Source organism: Enhydra lutris, unplaced genomic scaffold, assembly GCF_002288905.1.
Source record: "Enhydra lutris kenyoni isolate GAN:26980312 unplaced genomic scaffold, ASM228890v2 scaffoldscaffold15, whole genome shotgun sequence".
Classification (NCBI taxonomy): domain Eukaryota; kingdom Metazoa; phylum Chordata; class Mammalia; order Carnivora; family Mustelidae; genus Enhydra; species Enhydra lutris.
Window position 1 is genome coordinate 46037857 of NW_019154099.1, and position 18382 is coordinate 46056238.

Sequence of the window (18382 nt, forward strand, 5' to 3'; positions counted from 1 at the left end):
TGAAATACTCCTTACTATAGGTGAGAGTAGATCAAAAATATGTTTCTGACATATAACATCTTTTACTTTGTATATTTTCTTCTTCTAAAGAAAATATATTTAAATTAATTCCAAACCATAAAAAAAAAAACAAGTACTAATTCTGATTAAAAATATGTATGTTTGGGGCACCTGAGTGGCTCAGTTGGTTAAGCTGCTGCCTTTGGCTCAGGTCATGATCCCAGAACCTGGGATCGAGCCCCACATCAGGCTCCCTGCTTAGCAGAGAGCCTGTTTCTCCCTCTCCCTTTGCCTCTACTCTGTCTACTTGTACTCTCTCTTTGTCAAATAAATAAAAATCTTTTAAAAAATGTACATTTAAAACTTAGAAATTTCAATGACTTCAATATAGAATTACCATCATCTTTAAATAAATTGCTAGAAATAGAGATCCTCTATTGTAATACCCTTTCTGATATTATAGAAAATAGGAAAAACTAACAGGTTTCCAGAATTTAGAATAATATATTACTTCGGAATAAAATATATATTTTCTTTAATGCTTATTATCAGCTTATGTGTTTTAATGGTAGGATTTACTTCTTATGCCCACTTACATTTCCTTGTGAATTTATAAGCTCATAATGGTGGGTGGAAATATTACTCTGGAGTCCGCTAGAATTGAGTAACCAGTATGTATAACATTCTTCTCCAGACTGATTACAAACTTTTTGGGAATTTCTCCTTATTGACATGACAATCTATTTCTGAAATTAGAGCTCACTCTTTTAATGATGAATTCTAAGATATAACTGGACATCTGCAAAGAAGATTTTCTCTACTAAGATTTTCAGATGTGTCCAATGACTTTCTTGTATATTTGATTGTTAGAAGAAAATTTGTCAAATGATGTAAATAAAATCACAAATATTATTTTGCTGAGTAGTAAACTTCTCCTTTCCTACATAGTCAGAGACATTTATAACTTATTAGGCCTCAAATCCTCTTGAGAAAAAACAATGATCTACTAACTAGTTTTCTTGCTCCCAGGCTGTTGAATAGCCTACCAAACCATCTCCCCTTCTCTCTTTACAAGGGTGTTCTTTGATCCCGAACTTCCAAAAACCACAATGGTCTTTCAATAACTAAAGAAGAAAAAATTCCACAACTTTCATTTGCCAAACAAAGTCTTTCACAGGTTAATCCTGATCGAGTTTTTCCAGCCATATCATCTCTATTTCACAGGTACAGCCTTGTAGGTTTGTAAAAATCCACACATCGCAAATAGGTCATACCTTTACTTAAAGCACATTTCCCTCTTGCCTGACTGGTAGTGTTCTGTATATTTTTCAAGGCTGAATTAAATATCACTCTCTGTATTAAGGGAAAATAATGGAATATTTACCAGTTTTCTGACATTCTTAGGTGTGAAATATCCATAGTTGAAAAATATATAGATCCTAACTTTCTAGAGCTCAGAAACTATGAAGACTCCTCTACCTACTCACCTTTGATTCCACTCCAATCAGAATTAGATTAATTCCCAAACTGTATTATAACAAACTTCTCTACCTACTCCCCTTTGATTCCCTTCCCAATCAGATTAGGTTCCCTAACTCTATCATATCATATCTAAGTCCATCTCTAGACTATGTACCTTTCACCCATAGTCATCCATTTTAATCCTGAATTGAGCCCAATTTAGGTACAAACTCAGTGATTGCAGGTTTGGGATTAAGAAAGTGAATACAGTGCAAGGTTGAAAGAGTCAATTAACCATCTGAGTATTTTTCTTCCTAAGGTAAAAGATGTCTAAAATTTAATTTGATATGAAGAATATCACTTAATATTTTCTTTTAAAAGAGAATCCTTAATCTTTAGAATTTTTATTGATGTGGGATGTTGAAATATATTAAAAATTGTTTTAAATTAGGTTGCCTCTTGTTCAACATTAACGAATAGAGGCAAATTATCTTTTTAAAAAATCTCTTTATCTTTTTTATTATTATCTTAATATATAATGGATTATTTGTTTCAGGGGTACAGTTCTCAAAACTAGCTTTTTTGATGTGGAATTATTGTGAATTTGCAATTTTCTCTAGGAAGGAAGGACACCAGCCACATATTCCCTCTGTCCTCCAGTTTTTGGAGTATTTTTTTATATTGAAAATGAGATAACAGGCAATTTACCTATCAGAGTTTTTAATGAGTCACAGTATTTGAAGGTTATGAACTGAATAATATCATTCATTTATGGTCTTGTCCTACAGCTGCTGTGTTTTGTATAAGACAATTTGAAACAAAGAAAACAGAGTTCTTTATTTTTTTTTAAGATATTTTATTTATTCATTTGATAGATAGAGATCACAAGTAGGCAGAGAGGCAGACAGAGAGAGGAGGAAGCAGGCTCCCGGCTGAGCAGAGAGCAGGACGTGGGGCTCAATCCCAGGACCCTGGGATCATGACCTGAGCCGAAGGCAGAGGCTTTAACCCACTGAGCCACCCAGGCGCCCCAACAGAGTTCTTTAATAAGCTTCACTATTAAGTGCAACTAAGGTATTTTAGGAAATAATGGCATTTCACATAAGAGAATAAAAAGCATAAAACATAATTTTCCTCAAATAACAAAGCAGTGAATGGCAAAAAAAGCATAAATATTAACATGGTGACCAACAAATAAGTCCTTGTTGTCATCTAAGAAAAGTCATCGTAGTACAATTGTCCGCAGTTTAGTTTTTGCTTCAAATAAGCCAATTGTGAATCAATTATAGTATATTTTCTCAACAAAACCTTGTCTCTCTCTCTCTCTCTCTCTCTCTCTTTTCTGACTTACAATAGAGTTACTTATAACTTAATGTGTTCTTAAAAGTTACATCAGAGGCTGTAAACCAAATTCAGGCTGGATTCCATTGTCCAACTAATGCTCGATCACAACTTCCTGTATATGTTTCCTTCTCCTTTCCCTTGCCTTCTGTCTGCACAGATCTTAAGATTTCTTAACCAAACTTTTTCCAGTCACTTCACTATGTTCTCTTCCCCCCGCCCACCTATTTAGCTCACACCCACAATGAGTTCAAGTTCTAAAGCACAAATCCAATTGTATTATGCTGCTGCTTTAAAAACCTTCACTGACATCAGTCTTAAATCGTTTCCTAATAAATCACATAGGCTGTTGTTTACCATCTGTAAGTTTTAGTGTTCTTGATGAAAAATTCATTCATCACAAAATGAATTTTAAGCATTTTAAGCATGATGGCAAGCAGAAGAGGGATTGTCATCACTGTGTTAGAGAGATACAATCTCTGCTCTCTTGGAACTTACATTGGTGCATTAGTGACCTATTGCAGCTGTAACAAATTATCAAAACCTTTGTGGCTTAACACAACACAATGGATCATTATCTTACAGTTCTGGAGGTCAAAAGTCCTAAAGGCAAGATTTTAGAAGGACTTTCTTTCTTCTGGAGGCTCTAGGGGACAGTCCATTCCCTTGTCTTTTCTAGCTTCTAGAACCAACTGCATCCTTGTTTCTTGTTCCTTTTCCCACCTTTAAAACAAGCAGTGTAGCATCTTTAAATCTCAGTCTCTCATATACATGTTGCCTTCGGTAGTCACTTCCCTTCTCTGACTCTAAACCCCATAAGAACATGGTAATAACATGGGGCCTATCCAGACAATCCAAAAGTGAAGTTCCTTTTACCATGTAAAGTAACATATTCACAAGTTCTGTGGATTAGGACAGAGATCTCCTTTGGAGGTAGGGGCATTGTTTTATTTACCATACTTGTCTAACAGAGTAGGTGGATAATTGGGGACATTTAAACAATTTTTTACTGTTCTATATTTTCCAAATTTTATCATACTAATATATAGTACTTTTCTAGTTACAGAAAAGTTTTAACTGTAAAACCCCTATCAATTTATCAGATGAAATCCAAAGTCTTTATCATGATAAAGCAGACCTTAGCCAACCAAGTTGTCTTCTTGGCTCAAGTCTTGCTACTCTCCCTTGTACAGGCTAGACTTAAGTCACAGCAGGACATTCACTGTTTCCTTAGTAACTCCTTTCTTACAAGGCTCTGTCTCTTGCATAAAAACTGGGAAAGTTTTACCCCAACCTTTCAATCTGAAAACTGCCTTACTCAAACACTCTTCTTGAATTCTGGGGCATGGTCACTTTTCAGTTTCCTTTGTCTCTGCAGAGACCAGAATCCCCTTTTCTAGAACTTTACACCGTTATTTATGCCCTACTTCTGCTTACTTCCCCAGCCTGCAGCACAGAGAATATGTTCTTTGATTTTCTCTATGCCCAATACTTATCATAGTGCTTAGCACCAGCACTGAACAGAAATTTAAAGTTTGAGTAACTAAATTAAACAATATTCAATGAAAATAGTATACCCAAAAAAAAAAAAAATAGTATACCCAAAAATATGTCTCGTAAGGTATTCTTGAGGCTCCAGAAGGCAGAAAATTTACTGAACTATTAGGATGTTTAAATTATTTTCATGGGAATGAAGCAATGCCTGAGGGTCATAACACAACTCTGCAAGTGCAGACTTCCTGTCATATTTCACAGGTGAATGTGTAAAAAAAAAGCCAAAAAAAAAAATCAGAAACAACCCACCTGATTTTTTTAAATAATGTGATAATTTTTACTGACAATTTTATGATATTTATATATTACATGTATTTTATAAGGGATGTTTTGAATTCTTGACTATTTTAGGTTCGTAATGCATAGAATTCTAGACAAGAATCAGTTTTCTTTTAATATCTTTTTTTTTTAAGATTTTATTTATTTATTTGACAGAGAGATCACAAGTAGGCAGAAGACAGGCAGAGGGAGGGGGGAAGCAGGCTCCCTGCTAAGCAGAGAGCCCGATAGCAGGGCTCAATCCCAGGACCCTGAGATCATGACCTGAGCTAAAGGCAGAGGCTTAACCCACTGAGCCACCCAGGTGCCCAAGAATCAGTTTTTTAGGTACTGTTTTTAAGAAGTGTTATTAGGCTTTTCACAAGTTTCTTCCTGTTATCATCCACCAGATTCAGGATAAAAACACTTAAAGTTATTTCAATTTGGATCTCTACTAAGAGTAAATTATTAAATCAACTGGCCTGCATTATGGACTGAATAACATATCATTATTTATGATACAGATAGCATGCACTTAATGCAGATGACTCCAAAAACATATTGCCCTGATATTTGTTCCAATACTAAATCTCATTAAAGTGATCTCATCCAGTGATCATTTCCAGTTTATTTCTCAGATTTTGCCCATCGGTAGTTCATAAAACTCAATATCAAATATCTAGGGAGGGAATTATGTCTACTCTGGTCTCATTCACATCTTCTAGTTTTATTATTTTGAGTTTTAGTACTAATCATCCTCTGTATCCCACATCAGCCAGTTTAAACAAGGTTAACAGTATTACACTTGTATTTTCAGACTGAGTGTAGCTACTTCTTTATCTGTATTCACTCAAAATTACAGTATAAAAAAAGCCCTACAACCCTTACTTATTTGCCTTTGTTTGCAATAATGAAGTACTAAAACATAGGAGTGTAATTCTCCTCATTATTCTGTATAATACTTGTTGCCTGTGTATGTATATATGTGTGTGTGTATATATATATATATTCACCTTCTCCCTCTTCCCTCATTCTCAACTGTGCTTTATAGCTGGGAGGGGTAACATGGACTAGCCTGATAATTTACTTGGAAGAATCTAACTTCTAACATGAATACCATCTGTGGAAAAATAAAATGATGACTCTATATATTTTTCCCAGGTTATGCTAGAAATCTTCCTTCCCTTCTGGAATAGCAATAACTTTGGGGTTTAATGCTCAATTTATTTTTTAAACCCATCCTGTGTGGATGATAGCTATTCCTTTGTGAAGTCTTATGGAATCACCATAGATCTAAAACATTGTGTAAAGTATACAAGTTCAAACGTTAATTTAACAATTGACCCAGAAATAACTGCTCTGTAACAGATGATACAAACTAAATTTGTAATGGTAAATTAATTAACCAGATAGCTAATTTAGTCATATTTAAAAATATTAATGCCAAGTGTTTCAAAATACTCCCAAATAATAGTAACCTATTTTCTTTACAAAAGATAATGCTTTCATACTGACTTTAAAACCAGGAAGTTGGAGCACCTGGGTGGCTCAGTGGGTTAAGCCTCTGCTTTTGGTTCAGGTCATGATCTCAAGGTCCTGGGATCAAGGTCCACATTGGGCTCTCTGCTCAGAGGGGAGCTTGCTTCCCCCTCTCTCTGTCTGCCTCTCTGCCTACTTTTTGTTTGTTTGTTTTTATAATCATTTTTTTATTTATTTTCAACATAACAGTATTCATTGTTTTTGTACCACACCCAGTGCTCCATGCAATCCGTGCCCTCTCTAATACCCACCACCTGGTTCCCCCAACCTCTCACCCCCCCCACCTCTGCCTACTTTTGATCTCTCTCCCCCTGTCAAATAAATAAATAAAATCTTTAAAAAAACAAAAATTAAAAAAAAAAAAACAGGAAGTTGCCAGTTAAAAGTTAAGTCAGTGAACAAAATTAAGCAATCTTTTTATATCCCCAAGCTATTTATCCCTATTAAAGTAATTAGCATAGTGGTGTGTCTACTAAGTGGACTATTACATTCCAGTTTGTTTACAGTATAATTTCCTTTAGCTTTACATTTTTAGAAACACAGCTACTAAATATTATTCTTCAGATCTATCTAAAATCCCTTATGATTCAAAGCTTTGATCAGGGAAACCTCTATTAGTCATTACTACAATATCTTAGATTTTACTTTAACTTATATTTCATTTAATGTCATTGCATTCTAGTACTTAATCTCATCAAAGTGATCTTAGTGATCATTTCCAGTTTATTTCAGAGATTTTTACCTATCCAGAGTGAATAAACCCAGTGTCGACAATAATGCTTATGAGTTTCAAGGAAAAGTGGTATATTTTCTGAAAACATCACTATGTTGATTTTGAGTCCATAAATAAACTCAGTGTCAACAATAATGCTTATGAGCTTCAAGGTAAAGTGGAATATTTTCTGAAAATATCTCCATGTTGATTTTTAATCCAGTCTCTAGACTCTAGATCCCTGATTACACCATCTTGGAAGATTCACATCCTCTCAAGGTAGAGCACTTTGTTAGAATATTGATTATGATTTAAAGAACAGCAATGCATCACCAGAAAGATCCTAATACACAGAAAATGCTATGAAAATATATTCAATCTACAAATGTCAGATATTTAATCAAATTAAAAATGTAATTGTTGGGGCGCCTGGGTGGCTCAGTGGGTTAAACCTCTGCCTTCAGCCCAGGTCATGATCTCAGGGTCCTGGGATCGAGCCCCACATCGGGCTGTCTGCTCGGCAAGGGAGCCTGCTTCTCCCTCTCTCTCTGCCTGCCTCTCTGCCTACTTGTGATCTCTCTCTGTTAAATAAATAAATAAAATCTTTTAAAAAAATGTAATTGTTTTTTCCATACTGATTACTTTTTAAAGGAAATTTTAAAACTTTTGAATCAAACCATAATTTTGTTTTTAAAAACTCTCTTATCTTACATGTTTATCCATATTATATGAGTCAATATCTTCATTCTTACAGAAAACTTACATAAATAAAGGAAATTGGCACATTAGAAACTCTATGGCTATCTAAAATAAATGCACATTCATACTCTTCTCTTTTTTTAAGGTTTATTTTAATTCCAGTTAGTTAACATGCAGTGTTATATTAGTTTCAGGGTACAATATAGTGATTCAACAATTCTGTACATCACCCAGTCCTCATCACAAAAAGTGTACTTCTTAATCCCCATCACCTATTTTGCCCATTCCCCCAACACACCTCCCCTCTGGTAACCATCAGTGTGTTCTCAATGGTTAAGAGTCTGTTTCTTGGTTTGTCTTTTTCCCTTTACTGGTTTGTTTGGTATCTTAAATTCCACAAGTGAGTGAAATCATATTGTTTTTGTCTTTCTTTGACTGACTTATTGCACTTAGCATTATACTGTCTAGCTCCATCTATAGCATTGAAAATGTAAGCTTTCATTCCTTTTTTTTTTAATCATTTTTTTAATTTATTTTCAGCATAACAGTATTCATTGTTTTTGTACCACACCCAGTGCTCCATGCAATCCGTGCCCTCTCTAATACCCACCACCTGGTTCCCCAACCTCACACCTCCCCCACCTCTTCAAACCCTTCACATTGTTTTTCAGAGTGCATAGTCTCTCATTGTTCACCTCCCCTTCCAATTTCCCCCAACTGCCTTCTCCTAACACTTTCATTCCTTTTTACGGTTGACGAATATTCATTCCAGTGTGTGTGTGTGTGTGTGTGTGTGTGTGTGTGTGTGTGTGTGAGACTTCTTTTTTATCCAGTCATCAACTTATGGACACTTGGGCTGCTTCCATATCTTGGCTATTGCAAATAATGCTGCTATAAATATAAGGGTACATGTATCCCTTTGATTTGGTATTTTTGTATTCTTTGGGTAAATATCCAGTAAGGTTATTGCTAGATTGTAAAGCAGTTCTATTTTTAACTTTTTGAGTAATCTCCATACTATTTCCCACAGTGGTTATACCACTTTGCATTCTAACCAACAGTGCAAGAAAGTTCCTTTTTCTCCACATCCTTCCCAATATGTATTGTTTCTTATGCTATTGATTTTAGCCATATTGACAGATGAGGTGATATCTCAATGTAGTTTTGATTTGACTTTCCTGGATGGTAAGTAATGATGAACACCCTTTTATGTCTATAGGTATCTGGATGTCTTCTTTGAAGAAATGTCTGTTCATGTCTTCTGCGTATTTTTAATTATTATTTTGGGGGTATTGTGTTGTATAAGTTCTTTATATATTTTGGATATCAGATATGTCATCTGCAAATATCTTCTCCCATTCAGTAGGTTGCCTTTTAGTTTTGCTGATTATTTCCTTCACTGTGCAAAAGCTTTTTATTGTAGTCCTGATAGTTTATTTTTGCTTTTGTTTCTCTTACCTTAGGAGACATATCTAGAAAGAATTTGCTATAGCTGATGTCAAACAAGTTACTGTCTGTGTTCTCTTCTAGGATTTTTATGGTTTTGTGTCTCACATTTAGGTCTCTACCACAATTTTGAACTTACCTTTGTGTATGGTATAAGAAAGTGATAAAGTTTCATTCTTTTGCATGTTTCTATCCAGTATTCCCAACACCATTTATTGAAGAATGTTTTTTTCCCTTTGCATATTCTTTCCTCCTTTGTCAAAGGTTAATTGACCATATATTTGTAGATTTATTTCTGGACTTTCTATTATGTTCTATTGATCTATAGAGTCTTTTTTCTATTCTGTAATTTTCAAGATTGCCTTGGTTATTTGGGGTCTTCTGTGATTCCATACAAGTTTTAGGATTCTTTGTCCTAGCACTGTGAAAAATATTGTTGGTATTTGACAGGGATGGCATGAAATGTATAGATTACTTTGGGTAGCATAAACATTTTAATAATATTTGTTCTTTCAATCCTTGAGCATTGAATTTGTATCATCTTCAATGTCCTTCATCAGTGTTTTATAGTTTTCAGAGTACAGATCTTTCACCTCTTTAGATTTATTCTGCAGTATCTTATTTTTTTAATACAGTTGTAAATGAAATTGCTATCTTTCTCTTTCTGCTGCTTCATTATAAGGGTATAGAAATACAACGGATTTCTGTATATTGATTCTGAATCATGTGACCTTACTATTTCACTTATGAGTTCTAGCAGGTTTTGGTTGAGTCTTTGGAGTTTTTTTTTTTTTTTTTTTTAATGTATAGTATCATGTCTTCTGCAAATAATGAAAATTTTTGGATGCTTTTTATTTTTTTGTTGTCTGATTGATATGGCCAGGACTTCCAGTACTATGTTGAATAAAAGTGGTGAGGGTAGACCTCCTTGTCTTGTTCCTGACAGAAGAAATTTCTGTTTTTCCCCATTAAGGTTGATATTAACTGTGGGTTTTTCATAAATGCCCTTTGTTATGTTGAGGTATGTTCCCTCTTGGCCTACTTTGTCATGATTGGATCTTGTACTTTTTCAAATGCTATTCTTGTGTCTATTGAAATGATCATATGGTTCTTATCCTTTCTCTAAGTAATATGATATATCAAATTGATTTGTGAATATTGAACCATCCTTGCAGCCCAGGAATATATCTCACTTGACTGTTATGAACCATTTTTTTAATGTATTGTTGGATTCAGTTTACCAGTATTTTGCTGAGTATTTTTACATCTATGTACATCAGGGATATAGCATGTAGCTTTCTTTTTTCATAGTGTCTTTTTTTGGTTTTGGTTTCATGGTAATACTGACCTCATAGAATGAATTTGGAAAATTTCCTTCCTCTTCTATTTTTTGTAATAGTTTGAGGATAGGTATTAACTCTTTTTAAAATTTTTGGTGGAATTGCTTATGAAGCCATCTTGTCCTGGACTTTTGCTTGTTGGGAGTTTTCAGATTACTCATTCAATTGATTTAATTTCTTTGCTGGTTACTGGGCTGTTTAAATTTTCTACATCTTCCTATTTCAGTTTTGGTAGTTTATATGTTTCTCAGAATTGATCCATTTCTTCTAGGTTGTACAATTTGTTGGCATATTATTTCTCATATCATTCCTTGTAATTGTTTGTATTTCTGTGGTGTTGGTTATTTCTCCTTTCACATTCATTTATTTGCATTTTTCTCTTTTTTTTCTTGATAACCCTGGCTACAGTTTATCAATTTTATTGATTTTTTTTCAAAGAACCAGTTCCTGGTTTCATTGATCTGCTCTATTTTTTGTTTGTTTAGTTTCTACACAATTTCTGCTCTAATCTATATTGTTACCTTCCTTCTACTGCTTTTAGCAGCTTTTTTTGTTCTTTTACAAGCGCCTTTATATATAAAGTTAGCTTGTTAGAGACTTTTCTTCCTGAGGTGGCCTGTATCTCTATAAATTCCCCTCTTAAGACCACTTTTGTTGCATCCCAAATGTTTTGTAACATTGTACTTTCATTTGTTTCCCTTAATTTTTTTTAAATAATATATTGGTTGACCCATTCATTGTTTAGTAGCATGTTGTTTAATCTCCATGTATTTGTGGTATTTCTAGATTTTTTTTTCTTGTGGTTGGCTTCTAGTTTCATAGCATTGTTAGAAAAGATTCATGGTATTACTCTGAACTTCTTGAGTTTAGTGAGGCTTATTTTCTGGCCTAATATGTGATTCTGGATAATGTTCCATGTGCATTTAAAAATAATGCGTAGGGGCACCTGGGTGGCTCAATGGGTTAAGCCTCTGCCTTCAGCTGAGGTCATGATCTCAGGGTCCTGGGATCGAGCCCCACATGGGGCTCTCTGCTCAGTGGGGAGCCTACTTCCCCCTCTCTATGCCTGCCTCTCTGCCTACTTGTGATCTCTGTCTGTCAAATAAATAAATAAAATCATTTAAAAATAAATAAATAAAAATAAAAACAATGTGTACACTGCTGTTTTAGGATGAGATGTTCTAAATATATCTGTGAAATCCATCTGTTCCAGTGTGTCATGCAGAAGCACTGTTTCCTTGTTCGTTTTTCTTTTGAGGTGCTCTGTTCATTCATGTAAGTGGGATGTTAAAGTCCCTTACTATTATTGTATTATTATTTATTACCTCCTTTTGGTTTGTTATTAACTGTTTTATGGATTTGGGTGCTCCTATGGTGGGTACATAAACATTTACAATTGCTCTATATTCTTGTTGGTTTGTCCCCTTTATAGGCATATAGTTTTCTTCTTTGTCTCATGTTGCAGTCTTTATCTTAACCTCTATTTTGTCCAACATAAGTATTGATACTCCATCTCTCTTTTGACATTTGTGTGCATGATTGATGGTTCTTTATCCCTTAACTTTCAATCTGCAGGTGTCTAAAATGAGTCTTTCTTATAGCCAGCATATAAATGGGTCCTGTTTTTAATCCATTTAGTCACCCTGTCTTTTGAGTGAATCATTTAATTCATTTACATTCAAGGCCATTATTTATAGATATCTATTTTTTGTCATTTTATTTGTATATAACCTTTTTGCATATAGCAGTCTATATTAAATTAATGATCATTAAGTTTGAACCCATTCTTTACTCATTTTCTCCTCATATTTTAGATATATGTTATTATATTTTACATTGTTTTATGTACTCTTTAATTTTTTTTTAAGAGAGAGGAAGCAAAGGGAGGTAGGGGAAAAGGGAGAAAGAAAGAGAATCTTAAGCAGGCTCCATGCCCAGTGTAGAGTCTGACATGGGACTCAGTCTCATGATCCTGAGATCATGATCTGAGCTGAAATCAAGTCAGATGCTTAACTGAGTCACCCAGGCGTGTCTTATTTTACATCCTTTTAATTTGTGAGTTCCTTGACTGATTTTTTACAGAAATATTCATTTTTACTGCTTTTATGTCTCCTACCTTTATAATGTAACTTTGGGGCTCTCCTTTCCACTGAAATTGTCTCCTTCAATATTTCTTGCGGGGCTGATTTAGTGGCTATGAACTCCGTTAGTTTTCATTTGTTTGGGAAACTCTATCTCTCCTTCTATTCTTTTTTTTTTTCCTTAAGATTTTATTTATTTATTTGTTAGACAGAGAAAGCACAAACACAGGAGCAACAGGCAGAACAGGCAGAAGGAGAAGGATGCTCCCTGCTGAGCAAGGGGCTTGATGCAGAACTCAATCCCAGAACCCTGGTATCATGACCTGAGCTGAAGGCAGTCACTTAACAACTGAGCCACCCAGGTGTCCCTCTCCTTCTATTCTTTTTTTTTTATTTATTTATTTTTTATTTATTTATTTGACAGAAATCAGAAGTAGGCAGAGAGGCAGGCAGAGAGAGAGGAGGAAGCAGTCTCCCCGCTGAGCAGAGAGTCTGATGCGTGGCTCGATCCCAGGACCCTGGGATCATGACCTGAGCCGAAGGCAGAGGCTTTAACCCACTGAGCCACCCAGGTGCCCCTCCTTCTATTCTTAAGGATAGCCTTGCTGGAGAGTATTCTGGCTGAAGAATTTTCCTACTCAGTACTTTGAATATATCATGCTGCTGTCTTTCAGCTTGCCAAGTTTCTCCTGAAAAATCCCTCTTAGCCATATGGGTTTTGCCTTATAAGTTATTGCCTTTTCTTGTCTTAATGTTTTTAACATTTTTTATTACCATATTTTGCCAGTTTAGTTGCAATATGACTTGGTATGTATCTGCTTTTGTTAAGAGTTCTCTGTGCCTGTTGGATCTGAATATGGGTTTCCTTCTCCCAGATTAGGGATGTTTTCAGCTATTATTTCTTCTAATAAAATCTCTGCCCCCTTTTATATCTATTCTTCTGAGACTTCCATAATATGAATACTATGTTTGATAGACTTACTGTGTTCCTTAAGTCTATTCTCATTTTTCATAGTGCTTTTTTTCTCCCTCTTTTGTTCTAGCTTGATTACTTCGCACTCCTCTGTCTTCTAGGTTGTTAATTCTTTTCTCTTCTTCTAGCCTGTTGTCCATTGCATCAAGTATGTTTCTCATTTCATTTATTAAGTCCTTTTTTTCTCTGTGTGTTAAGGGTCTTACTCCTGTCTTCTACTCTTTTCTCAAGTCCAGTGACTATCCTTATGATCATTACTTTGAATTCTCCATCAGGAGTATTATTTATTGGGGCACCTGGGTGGCTCAGTGGGTTAAAGCCTCTGCCCTTCAGCTCAGGTCATGATTCCAGGGTCCTGGGATCCAGCCCCTCATCAGGCTCTCTGCTCAGCAGGGAGTCTGCTTCCCTTCCTCTCTCTCTCTGCCTGCCTTTCTGCCTAGTTGTGATCTCTGTCAAATAAATAAATCTTTTTTTTTAAAAGGAATATTATTTATCTCTGGCCATGGCCTTGTCCTGTTCTTTCAATTGGGATAAATTTCTCTGTCTTCTCATTTTATCTAAGCCTCTGTACCTGTTTCTCTGTGTTAGGAAACTCAGCTACATCTATTATTCTTGAGAACTATGGCCTTATGAAGAAGAGGTTCTGTAGTGCCCTGCCACATAGTGTTACCTGTTTCCCAGGGCCTGGTGCTCCAATGTGTGCTGTATGCTCTGCTGTTTTTTCCTGGCTTCTTTATCCTTCAGGCCAATCATCTACAGAGGCTCTCTCTATTGTGGGCAGTATTTTGTCCCTGGCCTGAAAGTCGTGCATTTTAATTAGGTATGCTCTGATCTATTTATGAAATGAGACCTGTCACTACCACCAGCAGAACTGAGGCTCTGCAAAATTCCTGAGTCAGGATATGTGGTGTTGGCAGGGGTTTGAGCCAGTATTCCAGTGGAGGGGCTCACTGTGCTGGGACTGAAGCAAGTGTGACTAGGAGGGGTTGTTTCATCACAGCATAAGGGACAGGGCTTGTATAAGCAGGTTAGTTAGGGAGTATCAGCACTCTGCTGGCTCCTACCAGTGGCCCTGTGCTTGTCTTCTGAGGAACAGGGGAAAGAAATGACACCTTCTGGATCTTTTGTTCCTGGAGGAGTCTCTTGGTGAATGCCATCTCTCTGGAACATGGTCTGAGATGAGTGAATCACCTCCTCACTCTGTGTACCAGGCACTCTTTGATAGCTATTTCCACACTGTATATCCTGGGGCTATTTGTCTGTCTTCTCCCCAAGAGCAGTGCAATGCCCTGCAGGCTCTATCCTAGCCAAGCTACTGACCTTTAAAACTCACTTTTAAGACCCATTGGTTGCAAGAGCTCCTGAAATTTGGCCCCTTACTTTCCAAGGCAGTTGCTACAAGCAAATTGGTATCAGGATTCATTTTGCTCTGTGAGCTCCCCTGTAAATTCATGTCTCTCACTCTTCTCTATGCCTCCCTCCCCACCATAGCATCCATGATCCATTTCCTTCTCAGGTATCTGCTTGCCTTGTTCCTTCAATGTGGCCTCTTCTCTCCCTTTAGTTCTGGAGTTTGTTCTGTCAGTCTTCAGGTCAATTTCTGGAATATATTTAGGATGATTTGGTAGTTATCTAGTTGTATTCATGGGATGAACCTAGAGTCCTCCTAGTCCACCACCATCTTCCAACCTTCTTTACATCAAAAATATTATGACAATATAGATAAGGGTTTCTTTAACTATATAGCTATGTTGAACAAAGCTAAATATTCATTATAGATGAGTTATTGAACCAAGAAAAGAACTGAGAAAAAAATATAGCCATTTCAAATTTTTTTGGCTAGGCTAATCAAAATTCTAGAAACCAATAAAGAAATTACATAAACATAATGAATTTCTGGAAATTCACACCCTAGCTACTACAGTAACAAATAGTGATGTTTTATTAAATATTGTAGTATCTTCAGACTATATATACATATATACTCATATATACATACATATATATTGTGAACATAAGAATATCTATATCTCTCTATACATATCTCCCTTCCATTTCTAAAATTAACATTTAGTGCTAAACAATTTTATTCTATATATTATTTCTTTTCATTTAGAATCATATGATATAAATGATAGCATGGTAAATTTAAAAATTGCTTTTTGGGTGTCTGATATCTTTACCTAAATACTTTGTCATCATGAAGAAATTTAAATGTGAATACTTTGTGTTATCAGACTTATCCAGAAATCTGAATTTTATATGCAAAAATATAGTGGACACTCAGAAGAGTATAATTTTTATTTATTTCTATGTACAAGTTTCATAGACTCTAGATGGTATAGGACAGCCATTGCTAAATACTTGTTTCTAGTTTTTATATGTAAATAAGAAAAACTATCAGAGCGGTTGACTGAACCATTTGTAAAATTAAAATGGAGAAGTGAATTTTTCTTCCTATTCCTATTTCTCAGGCACCATGTTGAATATTATCAACAAATACAAATGAGAATATAAAATAAGCTAAAGCTTACATTATTAAAAAAACTTTATGCAAATGTTTATTTAAATGGCAAATTCCCCTGGGCATTTAAAAATATTTGCAAACAGATTGTTAACTGTGACTGATAGGCAAAGATAATAAAGCTACAGCTTTAGTAGCTGCTGCCAGCCAAGGATCAACTAGAAATTGAGATTGAGCAGCTGTGAAGCTACAGAGCAAGTTAATTGCCAAAATAATTATAAATAATACATATAAAAATTAATTTCCACACAATTTTCAGAGGTAATAATATTATGTATGTAATATAGTGTGAAAGGTATTCTGGCCCATTGACCTATGAATAAATAAAGGAGGAGAGGGGAGGGAATGGAAGGGAAGAAAATGGAAGGGAAGGAAGGGAGGAAATCACAAATATAACATTACCATTAATTTCCCTATTATGATTCTGAATAAATTTTTCATTCCCCCTTCTTTCAATAATTCCTTATTGAATTATTGCCTTTTATTTTGGGTATAGTATATACCCAGATATATAGTATTGGTATATAATGTGCAAAGGAGTATAGCAAATGCCCCTGTGGGGTTTTTACTCCAATATAAGGATACACATAAGCAAACAAGTTAATTGCAGACAGATCAGAACAAGTTCTGTAAAGTATAGGGATGTGATGAGAATGAGGATAAGGACATAGCACTGGGAGACCACCTCTCTGAGTAAGTGAGATTTGAACTGAGTCCTGAAGACAAGATAGGAGGAAGTCTTTTTGACAAACATCATTGTGAGTTGAGAAAACATCATGTTCCAAGACCTAAAGCAACCAAACATTTATCACAGTGAAATACTAGATAATAAACTAATTTTTTCATTTCACTGTTCTTGAAGATAATCAGGAGCCTATTAATTCAGCTGTCTGTGCCTAAACACTGGTATGTTTCTCATTATTATATCTAAAATCTAAGATATTAAAGGTACCATTGATTTCACTTTATATTAGACCTAAGATGCTGACTTACTTTTATATATAGATTTTCTTCTCTATGATTCATAGCTTGTGATTTTAGTATTGCTATGGTTTCATTTCATTTTCTGGTTAAGAATAGAAAATTGCCTGGTCAAGATATTTGCTTAGAGAGTAACCCAATACTAACAGAATACTTTTACAAAATCAAATTATCCATGAATCTCAACATTGTACTATCCTACTTATTTCTGATATTGGCATTTCAAATATTAGCTATCAAATATTTTTATTGTTGAATTATTATAATTTCAAAGAGCTCATGCTATTTTAGATCTCCCTAATCCTTCTGCAAAGATTGGCCATTCTCTCATTTGCCAACTGGTAACCTGCAGAGCATGCTTCAGCTATTACCTGTTCCAGGCAGATTTCTACTCCCCCGCTCTCTCCTCTTATGCTTCTCTGTGGACCTGATAGATACCATTATCAACTGATCATACAGTATTATCTGTTTCCCCATACTAGACTGCTTAACATTTAATTGTTTATAGGCTTCACATATATTGATCTGATGAAATGTTTGTTGATGTTGGGGGGGGGTGTCCTACCAGCAACCTTCCCTATGCTAATCTGGGGATTGTCATAGTGACAGGAGATTCACTAGTCTGAAAATCTCCTATTTTGAAACACTTTACTTTATATAAAGGGACTTTTTAAAAAACGATTGTATTGATTTGAGAGAGAACATGCACACGCAAGCAGGGGGAGCAACAGAGGTTGCTGCGGAGGGAGAAGGAGAAGCAGGTTCCACGCCAAGCAGGGAGCACAATGCAAGACTCCATCCCAGGACCCTGGGATCCTGACCTGAGCTGAAGGCAGACACTTAACCAACTGAGCCACCCAGGTGCCCGTAAATAATGGGACTTTTAAAGAGCCTAGATTTGATTGTTTAAGCTCCAAGATCTAAACCTCTATGTGGCTAGGTACCAAAAGGGAGGGTCAAGGTGATTTAATGACCCAGATTCTTAATGATCATCTCTTATATAATGGTTTGGCTAAGGTTTATGAAGAAAGTTATTATAGAGTGGTAAATTTAGCCATGATGAAAACTGCCAAAGAGTGTGTGACTAATTATTAAACTCACACTGCATTTGTAAGTTTCATTTTTTCCCCAATATTAATGAATGGGTTGATAGTATCAGTCTATCTAAAAGGTCACTTCATCTGTGACATTCTTTTTGTAATCTTTCCATCAATATTAAGACAAAGGTAAATGCCATATTCTTGTGTGTTTTGCTTTGAAAACATTTAGCAAATGCCAAGCCATTGTAATTCTTCTAGCTACTCAATATAGAAGGAAGCTGTGGGTTATTTTTATTTTCCTTCAGCAATGCAACAACAGATAATGTTGGTTTTACAAGTCAAGATGAACATGAAAAACGTGTTCTCTCAAGATGAATCAGGTAACCTTTGGTGTTGTAAGAGTTGCTCACTCCCTAGGAGCATATGTTCTTGC